Here is a 12,998-nt window from a genome sequence, read left to right as displayed (position 1 = left end):
ATATTTTAAGAGTAGGTATAAGTCAACAATGAAAAGGTGAATAATACAGTAAAAACTTGGAAGGGCAAATGAGCAGCCTCACAAGTGTTTAGCTGTTTAGTCTCATCCTCTGCTCAAAGGCAGTGCTCCTGAGGCCCTGTGAAATCACCCCCAGCACTGTTTCCTGTGCTCTGCACGCAGCCCACACCCTCACTGCCCTCCCAGCGAAAGCTGTGGGGAGAAAAGCACTGCTCAGGGGACCCACGGAGTTCCTGGGTGAGGGACTGATAGTACTTCCCTTGGTTACATACATTCATGTTTATTTGACATCACCATCCCCCAAAGCGGCAGGCTAATTGTTCACTCACATGAATGTGAAAATGATCATCTGAGCTCTGCCATCAGACTCCAGAATCAGTCAATTATTGGGAAGGGAAAAATACACACTGGCAACATTGCTTGATCCATGTCTCCAGGGCAGAATTGACACTATTCTTCTACCAGATGTAGATAGAGATTTCTGGATGTTCTCATAAATAAAGTGCTAGAGGCCATGTCATCAGTGTCCTCCACCTTTCCCTCTCTCTCTCTCTCTCTCTGGCTCCCATGTGTATTACTACATACTTAATGAAATGGAATATTTATCAGCAACTTCAGGGAAAGTGAAAGACGTTAGAGAGGCAGAAATGCCACACTGACAGCATCAGCCCCTGCCCTTGACAGTGCAGACTGACAGAGCATCTTCCCTGTGTTTTGGGATAGGGAGCATCTGATTCCCAGAGTGTGTACCCCAAGCTTCTCAGAGGGGCAGGAGTTGTGCAGTGCTGTTCTGAGTGGTAATTGGAGCATTCCTTCAGCACAAAAAGTTCATTTGCAGATGATAAGGGATGGCACGTGCTTCGAGGCATCCTTTCTCCCTCTCTAACGGAAAACCATGTCTGAAAGTCGTATGCAGTGCCTTAAATCCTTAGGTAGTGTCCAGAAAGGAAGCAGAAAAGAGGCAATCATGTTCAAGGTTGTACAGAAGCTCCTTTAAGCCAACCACAAGCTAAGGCAAATGGTAGGAACCAGGCCTAGTAAATGACTCCTCTACCTGAGCAGTGAAACTGCCCAGGAGGTGGGAGCACGTGACTATGAGCTAGGTTTCAGTGATGCCCCTGGAGCAATTAGAGGCCGCGCTGCCATACTGCCAACGCAGAGTGCCAAGTGTCTGGCTTTCTTAATGATGCCCTTAGAAAACGTCACATATTATACCCCTCCCTCCCTCTGTAACATAGCTTATACTCAGAGGCCAAACAGGGACCCAGTAATGATGGTTAATGTTGAGTGTTATTAATTAACGTTGAGTCTTCCTCATGTTCTTTCTCACCCTTTTCTTTTCTTCCCCAAACATGGTTGCCAATTTAAAGCTGGGCAAAGGTGTGTATATAGGGTATACATTATATATATGTATGGTACATATGCCACCTACTTATTCAAAGAGTCTTTCTACTCTCTTGCACAGGAGGTCTTTGTAGTGATAAAATTAAGCGTTTTTTTTTTTCTTTCATTGGATTCTTCTTTTATGCACTCTTTCTGTAGTCTCTGTTATTTCTCATTTCTTCTAATGTGAGGTTATTGAAGACAAATCAGGCATACCTACCTTCTTCCAGAGAATCATTTCCAGATTATTGAAAATGAACCACCTTACCTCTCACACTTTGGTAGGGTAAAACTGATTCCACCTTTAGTTCCTTCCTGGAAATTTCTAGGCTTTTAGTACATGGAAAATAATTATCACCTCTAATTTAAAATTAACCCTGTATTTTGGGTGACAGAAGCCTGTGTCTCATGACAGAATCTGAGTAAAAGTTACATTTAAATCCTCTGACAATGTCCTTCTTTCTGGTCCTTACAAGCTAGTCAAGGACACATAAGAGAAGTAACAGGAAGTCTCTAGTTAGAATCATTTTCTGGGATTTTTCCCCCTGCTTTTCTCCATCATCATCAGACTTGAATAGTGTCCACTACATTAGTTCTTTACCAATAGATTCCACATACTCCTCTACCCATTTTTTTTTTATTTTATTGAAGTATATAGTTGATTTACAATGTTGTGTTAATTTCTTCTGTACAGCAAAGTGACTCAGTTATGCATACATATATATATATTCTTTTAAAAATCCAAAAAAGAATCTGTGAAAGTGATGATAACCACAATGAACAGCAAAAGGATGAACATTAAGATGCAAAAGGGACACCACAATCATGAAATGTGGTGGAGGAGAGTAAGAAAATGTAGATTTTTTTCTAGAATGTGTTTGAGCCAATATGACTACCAGTCTACCAGTTTTATAATAGCACTTTTCATTTTTGCTTTTTTTTGCGGGGAGGCGGTACGCGGGCCTCTCTCTGCCGTGGCCTTTCCCATCGCGGAGCACAGGCTCCAGACGCGCAGGCTCAACGGCCATGGCTCACGGGCCCAGCCGCTCCGCGGCACGTGGGATCCTCCCGGACCAGGGCACGAACCCGCGTTCCCTGCATTGGCAGGCGGACTCTCAACCACTGCGCCACCAGGGAAGCCCTGTAATAGCACTTTTCAATGAAGCTTAGGAAGAACCTTAATACTGTTTAGTTTTCCCAAAATGCATGAAGTATCTGTTGACAATGTGTCTATATCTATCTATCTATCTCTATTTATAGTCAATTTCTTGATCATCTTATTATCACCAGTCATTAACATCATTAAGCTAGAATTGGTACAGAGGTCAGCCACCTCACAGTAGGCTGTGTGTTCACCACTCCACTCCAACTCTCTGATATACCTAGGAAAAGAATTTCAGAAATGTACACTAACATCCAGAAAACTACTTCAGAGATCTGAATCTTGGTGCAGGAATCCAAGAGAAATCTTACTGGCCACTATTATTGGGAATTTTCCCCTTTTCCTCAAACAACAAAGAAGTATAGCCAAAACACTTTAAAGACATCCTTTTGAGTGATTTTGATATTGGATTCTGGTTTATTCTTTCTGAGAAAATGAGGATTACATTTAAATTCCAGATAAATGCTTTTACCTAATAGGAAATTAATGTATAATTTTTGACTGTTGTGATACAATGATCTTTCATGAAGTTCAGTGTCTAATAATCACTTCCTCTTTGGTAATGACCAAGAGATAGAGGTTTTCTTTGGAGAGGAGACAGGAGCTCTTTGGGTAGCCCCACAAAGGGACACAGACTTTGAAACAGGAAGGGAGGCAATTAGAAGCCAGAAAAACAAGGGAGAGCTGGGTGCACATTAACAGTGCCAGCCACCCTAAAACGAGTTAGGCTTTAGTTAAGATGTAATCGAAAACACATATTCTAGATATTCATCCATTTCTAGGATTGTGCATGGGTTTACTTTCCTCTCATCTCTTAGCAAAAAATAACTTGATCTAAGAAGAAAGATTTCCCCACACCACAGTCAGATTATTTCATGGGAACAGTACACCCTTGGCAGATCACACTGACTTGTGGACCAGCCTGAGGATCCAGGGAAAACAGACTGAGTGACCCAGAGGGACAGAGTCAAGGCCAGCTGTGGACAGGAGTCTTTACCATCTTCCAAAAACTACCCCAAATCAGTCATTTATTTCCTTCTCAACAATAGGCATTAAAAAAAACCTTAAAGATCAAAGGTCCTTTTCAGGCCTGAGCTATTTTTTTTTTTTTTTTAAGATGTTGGGGGCAGGAGTTTATTAATTAATTTATTTATTTTTGCTGTGTTGGGTCTTCATTTCTGTGCGAGGGTTTTCTCCAGTTGTGGCAAGCGGGGGCCACTCTTCATTGCAGTGCGCGGGCCTCTCACTATTGCGGCCTCTCTCGTTGTGGAGCACAGGCTCCAGACACGCAGGCTCAGTAGCTGTGGCTCACAGGCCTAGCCGCTCCGCGGCATGTGGGATCCTCCCAGCCCAGGGTTCGAACCCGTGTCTCCTGCATTAGCAGGCAGGCTCTCAACCACTGCGCCACCAGGGAAGGCCCAGGCCTGAGCTATTGATGTGATTGTAGAGATTATTTCTAGGTCAGCTACAGCTACCTTTGTCTGTGGCTGGACCCTCAAAGCAGTCCCGTACAGGAACACATGCGTGCACTGTCTGTTGGTATGGGCTTTTCTCCTGCCTATTAGATGCATTACAAAGTTGCTTTTAATGGGGCCTCTCTGCATTCAACAGAAATATTTCTGGAGCTCTCCTGGCTCCCACAACATTTGCTGGGTGCACATTTAATATGTTTTAGCTTTACTGCCTGACGGTGGAATCAGGGACATCTACCTGCATATGACAGTGCTTTGGCTCTTGCAGTTGCAGAACTTAATGTATGTATCAGTAATGAAAATCTTAATTAAGAAAGCTGCATCATTGTCCATGAACACTCATTTTTCTCCCCCTGCAAAGCCCTTTGTGTATTGCAGTATATACCTGGTCCAGACAGACAGAGCCCTTGAAGAGCTTGTCTGGCAGATCTTCTCTTGATTATTAACAGCTAGCAAATGACAAAGTCTCACGCTCCTTTTGTCTTGAAATTGAGGCTTGGAACAGCAGAGCACACAATGTACTGTAGGATTTGTTTGTGTTTTTTTAAACTTGCTTTTATTACGTTGGTGGGTTTAAAAATCCGACAGTGTTGATCAAAACTAATTTAGGTAACTTAGAGTTGCCAAAATACTAGCAGATGCATATTTACACATATACGCTCAGAGAAATGTAATTTTCCATATAGAAACAATGCACAAACAAAAGAAGGGACAATTTTAAGCTGTTTGCCCATGTTTCTGGCGCCTTTGGCCTCCGTGCTTGAAGCCTGCCATGTCCCTACTTACATGACCTTAGCAGTTCCTTCTTTCTCTGTGTTGATATGCACATGCCAGTTTGTCGTTTGTGCAAAGTAACGTGATTTGGAAGATGTAATAACTTTAAACAGACAACTGACTGAACCCATAAAAAAATTGAGCTAAGATCTTTTGAAAAGGTGGCCTATAATTATGTTTATGAAACAATATCCAATTGTAATATTTTAATAATGCCCAAATCATAGTTCCCAAAATAAAGTTAATTCATTAAAAATTCCCTTAAAAGCCTCAAAACATTTTACTCTTAAAACGTAGCAACTCCATGACCTTGAATTATGACCTACATGATGAGGAGAGAGACTCATGTCTCCTCCACCTGTGTGTATGGTCAGTCTTCTGCATTTTTCTAAGTCCCTGGCCTTAACCATTTTCTGGAAGACCCATGTAAGTAATTGAATTGGGCTCCAGCTCTATACTTACATAATGGTTTCTACTGCAATAGAAGGACACACCCACCTGAAGAAGGTCTAGTAATAAATATTTAGAACCTGTCTTCTTACTGTACATATACTGCCCTCATCAAGAGGGGAGCAGACACACTGTCTCTGGTGGTTCTAGTATAATAATGTTTATTTACTCTGCTTTTTAGAACTTCACATGCTTTAGCTCATTTATTTTCATAATCACTATAAAGTAGGTAAGTCAGTTTTCTGCATATCAGTAACATGGGAAAATTTGTGTAAATATTCTCTATGTATCATGTAAGATGTGAGGAAGACCTTATTATGGGAAAGTTATTTTCAAATATTCTTACAGTCTCATATTTGCACTCAACATTTAAAATTAGGGTTAAATATAAAAAGTAAATAAAAATAGACTTATGGTTTTATATAGAACCATAATAAGAGGTTAGGAGAGATGCTATCAGGGCTCTTAGTTGCTAGATAGGAAGCACTATGAACAGGTTGTTTTACTCTGGAAGATTCTCCCTTTCAAGAACCATCTGGCCAGCACTGCCATAAATTCTAAAGCAACTGTGAAGTAACTGGCCTAGAAATATTGCAGGTATATAGTGTAAGGCATATAGTAGGCTGTCAATAAATGTTTGGAGAATGAATAAATGAATAAATTATGAATGAATAAGGGAAAGGATAAATTTTGTTGGCATTTCAAAGACTAAACCAGAAGATCAGGTACTTTTCTTAATTTTGGAAAGTACTTGATTAGAAGTTTGAAGTGTGCTGAATTTCTAATCCTTGATATTCAACTTTCCAAGCAATAAAATACTCAGTGGGGGTGGGAGGGAGGAAGGACAGATTGGGAGTTTGGGATTAGCAGATGCAAACTATTATGTTTAGAATGGATAAACAAGAAGGTCCTACTGTAGAGCACAGGGTGCTATATTCAATATCCTATGATAAACCATAATGGAAAAGAATATGAAAAAGAATATATATGTGTGTGTGTGTGTGTGTGTGTGTGTGTGTAACTGAATCATTTTGCTGTACAGCAGATATTAACACAATATTGTAAATCAACTATACTTCAAAAAAATAAAATTTTTAAAAATACTCAGTAGAATTACAAAGAATCTTAAGATTTAAAATGTGGGTAGATTGGTTACCTTCTGTCTCTGGAATACACACACACACGTGTGTGTGTGTGTGTGTGTGTGTATCTCCATGTATGTATGTAAACAATCACTGGATCACAATGTAAAATGAGCTTCTTACTGTGAGTCTTCAATAAAAATGTTTTTAAAAAAATGGATAGATAAAGATATATTTTCCTATTCAACATATCTACAATGTGCTTAAAACTGAAGAGTGACTAGACCCATTAAATAGGCAGACAGCAGGCCTTCTGATGATTTACCCTCATCTCTGCCTCTCTGCTGAGACCTCAATGTGTTTCTTCATTTTTGTGCTTAAAATACCATATGCTGTATCAACTTTGGCCCAGTCAACAAGCTGAGGAATCAAGCAAGTTAGGGCCAAGAAGTGCCACACAACTGGAGTGAAGGGTCTTAGGAAAGCATACCAGCTGACTGTAAGGATGCTCTTCAGTCCAAACCTGGCCACTATTCGCTCTCACATGGAAATACATCCACTTCCAGTGTCATCAGTGATCCTGCCAGCAAACGTGTGCTCCGTGGTCCTCCAGAACATTGTATTTATGTTAGTGCCTAATGAAATGTCCATAAAGCAACGTTCAGTTTGTTATATTTAAGTGCCCATGACTCCCTTATTTCAAAAGCAAGTACCTTTAAACATAGTAATAGCATTTCTCTATATGCAAACCTCTGTACATAAAAAGGTTTACATTTTAAAACAAACATGTTTTTGAGTTGTATCCAAATTCAGAAAAAGCATCTGAAAAATTTAACAGCTGAAAAACACTTTCTTCTTGCTGGGAAAACTTAAACCTTGCTAGGCTTTATGCAACTTAAAAAAAATCACTTCTGTGCTGAGAACTAGCATGAGAAATCTCAGCATGAAAGGTTGTTGGAATTTTTTTTCTTCATAGAGCTAAAACCCATCCTTGGGTTTTAGAGTGATGCCACAATATGCATATGCTTTGTCAGGAACAAATATGATCTAATTTCAAGGGCATCTTCAACAAAACTTAGGGGGGAAATGATAAAGGCTACTCAAGCAGCAATCCAGTGTCTGAAAGCAAGGGTTGAGGACATCATTGTACCATCAAGGTCCAGAAACGCTGCTAACCCGGAGCGTGTTGTTACTGTTTGAAAAGCCTACAGGTATTTGTTTTATTATTGTCTCGCTCAGTCCTTCCTCAGCCGAGAGGACCTGACAAGGGAAGTGCTGCTCTGCGATGGTGTTCTGGACTTTGTTTTCTGTTTATTTCAGCACTTCAATAAATGATCTGTTACCTGCCATTATGACCTGCGTGCATTTGCCAAGCAGTTTTTCAAATCAAACAAATTATATGGCTGTGTTTCTAGAAAGCTGAACCATTTTGAAGATAGTTTGGAATTGGAAACACACGTAGACATGGCCGTGTAATTGTAGGTTTATACTGGCCACATGTGTTCAGGCATATTCAGGAAAATAGGAAAAAGAAAATAGACTGGACAATGCAAATATGGAAATACAGCTTGTTCACACATTTGCAGCCTATACTCCTAACGGTGTGCATATGTAGAAGTGACTTTGTAAAGAAGGCCCACATTCAAGCATATTCCTCTTAATACTCTCCTGGGAATTATTAAAGAACACAGTGTAATTTTTAAATATCATAATGGCTACCTTTCGAGTGTGATACCTTGGGTATCACTTGTGGGAGGAGAGACAACAACAACATACTCTATTATTTACTGGGTGATTTTTGAGAGAAACGAGTCCTTCCTTGAAGACAGGCTTAGATATTTCAAGACCTCCTCAGAAAATTTTTTCAGCACCTTCTGTGCTCCAAATTGAGGCAGTTCGCATCATGTTTCAGTATAACTGAGTAGCAGGCTGGCAAATTCCCGGCTTTTCTACTCACCAAAATCCAAAATAGAACTCACAAAAACTCCTTCCTTCATCACTGCACCCCACAAAAAACACCCCACTGGGACCCCCGGGGAGAAACAGATCCCCCCCAAAAAAACCACCAACCAGTAAATAGAGCCAGCCCTGAAATACAAATTCCCAGCTGTAACTGTAGCACTTTGCTCAGTACTGTGAGCTTGCTGGTGCTGGCACATTTTTTATAATACAGATGCGTAAATGTGCTGTCTGAGGCAGAAGAGATGCAGCATCCCCTTTGGTGTTTCATGTCTAGAGTACATTGCACAGGAGTAGCCTCCCAGACCCAAAATAAAAGACTTAATTTGCCATCTGACCACTTTTTTTTAATTAAGACTTCCTGTGACTTAATTTCTCGTAACATTTGTAGAAAACCATCTTTTTCGACTTTTGAAGCATTTTCCAAATTCAAACTTTCACTGTCTGTATCTTACACATATACACATATGCATACACATTTAGAGATTATATATTTAAAGTGAAGTATGTAATATGGACCACTTTATAGGTTTTCTAAAGAGTGTGCATGTGCGTGTGTTTGATAATGAATTATTTTATAGTTAGGACATAAGTTAATCAAACCAATGGGAAATCATTCTTCTAAACCAACAGGTATATTAACTTTTTTGGACCATGAGATATGCATTCTTAAAGAGTAGCTTATTTTATGGAGTACTCCTTCTTCTTCTCTAAAATTGTTTTCTAGAATACATTTTTTCTAATTAAATAATACTGACAAAAGTGAAAGGGAGGAAAATATGCTGTAACCAGAGGTCCAGTTTAACTTCCAAAGTTGGGCCAAAATTTTGTCCAAAACTTAAATCTGCCTCTGAGGGATAAAGATTAGAAACACTGAGGGGACTTCCCTGGCGGCACAGTGGTTAAAACTCCATGCTCCCAATGCAGTTCAATCCTGCATCGAACGGGTTCGATCCCTGGTTGGGGAACTAAGATCCCACCTGCCATAGGGCGCAAACAAAAAAAAAAAAAGGAAAAACACTGAGGTCTTTACAAAAGAGAGCAAGGTCCAAAGGCCATTTCCAATAGCTTAGGGATGAATTCCAGGGGTTCAGACCTGTGTTTGACAACAGGCCCTTTCTACTCCTGTGTCCTTGGGGGCAAGTTAATTACTCGGTTAGCCTTGAGTTCCTTAATTATAAAATAAGAATAGTAATAGTAATTGCTTCCAAGAATTCTCGTGAAGATTAAATGAAATAATATCAATATGTGTGAAGCATTTGGTCCAGTATCGGTCACATAGAAAATGCTCCATAATGGTTGGTAGTTTAAGAGTCTAAATTATTTTAGCATTGTCAGTATCTTTAGAGTAAATGCCTCACCTGGAGATGGCCATGATGCACACTTCAGTGTCTTATTTCTGGCATGTTTCTCAGTTTATACATGATGATTTTTTTCTAACCACAACACATATAATTATGCAACCAGCATTTTGTTTTTACAAGATAATATTTATCGTACACTAACACCATGCCAGGTGCTGTGCAAAGCACGTGATGTATATCATGTCATATGATAATCCTTACTACAGCCCTATCAGTCACCATTATTACACCCATTTTTCAGTTGAGGGAACTAAAGCTGAGAACACATCAGCAGTTTGCCCGCAGTTATGTAACTAGGTAATGATGGAGTCAGATCTTGAACCAGGCAGCTAGTACTAAAGTCTAACCTAAGAAAATAATTACAAATAAATAAAAAACTTTATACACAAAATGTTTATCATGAATATTTTTTTTACTTTTCATTGTAGATATTTCAAACATACACAAAAGTAGAAAGACCATCATAGTGAACCCTCATGAGTTCCTCACTCAGCAACAATTATCAGCTCATAGCAAATCTTCTTAGACATATCTATGTTGTAAAACTAGAAATAAACTATATGTTCAACTCTAGGGAATTGGTTAAGTGTATTATGACATATCCATTAGAATTTTTGAGTCATTAAAATGTTTATGAAGAGCTTATAATACCTTGGACTATTTATGCTATATACTAAAGGGCAGCATATATAATTATACATATTGTGTAATCACAACTAGTTTTTTAACTTTTTATTTTATGTTGGAGTGTAGCCGATTAACAATGTTGTGACAGTTTCAGGTGAACAGCAAAGTGACTTAGCCATACATATACATGTATCCACACAAGTATTTTTTAGTAATAAATTGCAGATCCTGGAAAACTATGTTCTTTGGTCTTACTCCTTTTCTGTTTTCCTAAATTGTATATCATGGGCATATTTTTTTGAGCATATTTTATTTTTAATGATACAACAATTGTTTCTCTTATGTTTAGAAAAATATATAGGTGTCTTCATGTGTAAAGGGAGAGAGCTTATTTATCTGACTTCACTATGGAAATGAGCTTATGCAAATAGACTATCCCATATAACAGAAGCTTATCTCCTCTTAATTATCAAAAGATATTTTATTTTATTAATATTAAGTTTTGATGTATAGTATCCTAGATTGATATCCAGCTTTCTTAGAATATATTTACCATAATTCATGCTTTTCTAAATGCCTGAGGGTCATCATCATTAAACAACAATTGCGTTGTGTTTCTACTGATGCTGATGAGGATGTGGAAGTATAAAAATAATGCTGTATATTTGAATATTGTTTTGTGGTTTCCAAGCATTTGCAAGTGACATTAACTATTTGGTCCTTAGTCTATAAGATTATTTGCTTCTGTGTTTATTTACCCCCAGATTACTATAATATTTTTAGTTCTCATGTCTTCTTTTTACAGTTTTTATTTCTCTTCTTCAGTGATCAAGTTTCTTCTTGTTGTGCCAGCCTCATCTTAATCTGCATTTCTTCTCTAATACACTACTTCTAATCTGCTTCAGACTAGGAAGAAAAACAACCAACGTCACTTAGGTTGCACATAAAGTCCATGCATTTACTCATTCACTTAACAAATATGTAAACAAGTGCAGTACACCGTGTACTCAGCAGTGGGGGAGATACACAGATAAACAAGACACAAATCCTGCCCTCAGAAAAGTTTTCATCCAGCAGCAGGTCTGAGATGTGTGCTACTTTGCTAGAATCCATAGTAGAAAGTGCTGTGCTCTATGAAAGCAGTATAGATTAAGTATTATTGTAGTTCAGAGAAGAGCTAACTGGGGGCTTTACCGAAGAGGCGACACTGGATTTGGGCCTTAAAAGGCAAGGAGGACTTGTGCAGACAGATAAAAGAAAAAAACATTTCTGAAACCGTGAGCAAAGCCGGGAAGAATCAAAGGGTAATGATTCTGCAAAGAAGTACTTGGGTTTAACTAGAGCATGGAGTGTGTGAAGGCGAGTCGTGGGAAATAAAATGGTAAAAATAAATTGGGACCAGAAAGTGAAAGGACTTGATTACCAGGCCAGGAATTTGGACTTTATTCAGTAGACGATGGAAAGCTATTGAAAGTTTTTAGTAGGAGTAACATAATCAGAGCTGTGCCTCAGATTGGCTCCGCCAGCCGTGAGCAAAATGGATTGGAGTAGGGAGAGACCAGAGGACACAGATCAGGTAGGAGACTATCTCAATAGTCCAGGAAAAGGCAACGAGGACCCTAACTAGGGCAGGGGCAGAGGGAACGGACGGAGCTGGTAAACTGATTGAGATACGGCAGAAGGAGCATTAATCCATTATATTTGGAGAGCAAGGGAGAGGAAGGCACAAAAGACATCATTATGATGTTGAGCCTGAGTGGGGCCATAAACAGAAGCAGGGGGCTAAAGAGCAGGGGCAGATTTGGGAGCAGAAAGCACAAGTTTAGTTTTGAACATACAGCGTGAAGGTACGGACGGGGTATCCATGAGAGTTCAGCTGGGCTTTTGGAGACAGGAGGCTACCTTGCAGCAGAAGGGCAGGGCTTGGAGATCAAGATGTTGTCTCTGTCTCAAAGACAAAGAGGACAAAGTGGCAAGAGCAGAGCTTATCAGAGAGGCTTGAGGGATTTATGTGTGGTCTACTTGACTTGCAGGTCTTTTACACTTTCTTTCTCTTCTAAACTGTATTTGGAATGCCACATAAGTGGCTTGCAGGTGTGTGAATTATACATAAAAACATACAAAAGATACTCTAAAGTAATGAAAGAATTTGGAATATAGCCAATGGTATCAATGTCACATTATCCACAGCCTTTATCTTCACATATAATATATTCCTGTGTGACCTTAGAGAAGTCACTGTACCTCTCTGGGTCTCAGATTCCTCATCAGTTAAATGAAGACATTGATTAAGATCCCTGGTCACCATAACTAGCTGAAAGCAGCCAAAACTGACATTATATAAGAATCACTCGGGGAAGGGAGGGGCAGAGGCCAAGGCTCAGGAATCCGTGTTCTTTAAACCTTCCTAGGTGATTCCGATATGCAGCCAGGGTTGGTAACCACTGGGCTACACATTCCAGCTCTTACATTCTGAAGAGTTATCAATCTTTCAGACAAAATGGGCCTTTTTTGCCACAGTTGACAAATAAGAAAATATATCCAAAATAATGTTTACTGTCAAATTCCATCTATAACAAAATACTTCCTCTCTCTTCTTTAAGTTAAGAGTAAGATAGAAAACGTATTTGAAAAGCACTCTAATTTAGAAGTCTCCTGTGATGTTATAAAGTGTGAAAGATACGTGTGAAGGGGGACATGGAAGGGG

The 12,998-nt window shown here is 39.2% G+C and overlaps 1 protein-coding gene across 16 annotated transcripts in view; it reads left to right on the top strand.

The window, feature by feature from the left end:
- Positions 1-12,998, top strand: part of ZBTB20 (zinc finger and BTB domain containing 20) — an 830,948-nt gene that overhangs the window by 651,075 nt on the left and 166,875 nt on the right. The window contains exon 1 of one of the 16 annotated variants that reach the window (XM_081234526.1): positions 11,150-11,595. The exons of 14 other annotated variants lie outside the window; for them this stretch is intronic. The gene's annotated coding sequence lies outside the window, so the exon portion shown is untranslated. Of the gene's footprint in view, positions 1-11,149; positions 11,596-11,850; positions 11,868-12,998 lie in introns of those variants that run through there. One more of the 16 variants, XM_081234527.1, reaches the window with a different exon arrangement.

This window comes from Mesoplodon bidens, assembly GCF_964165515.1.
Source record: "Mesoplodon bidens genome assembly, chromosome: 5".
NCBI classification, from domain to species: Eukaryota; Metazoa; Chordata; class Mammalia; order Artiodactyla; family Ziphiidae; genus Mesoplodon; species Mesoplodon bidens.
This window is presented reverse-complemented; position numbering and strand designations above follow the sequence as displayed.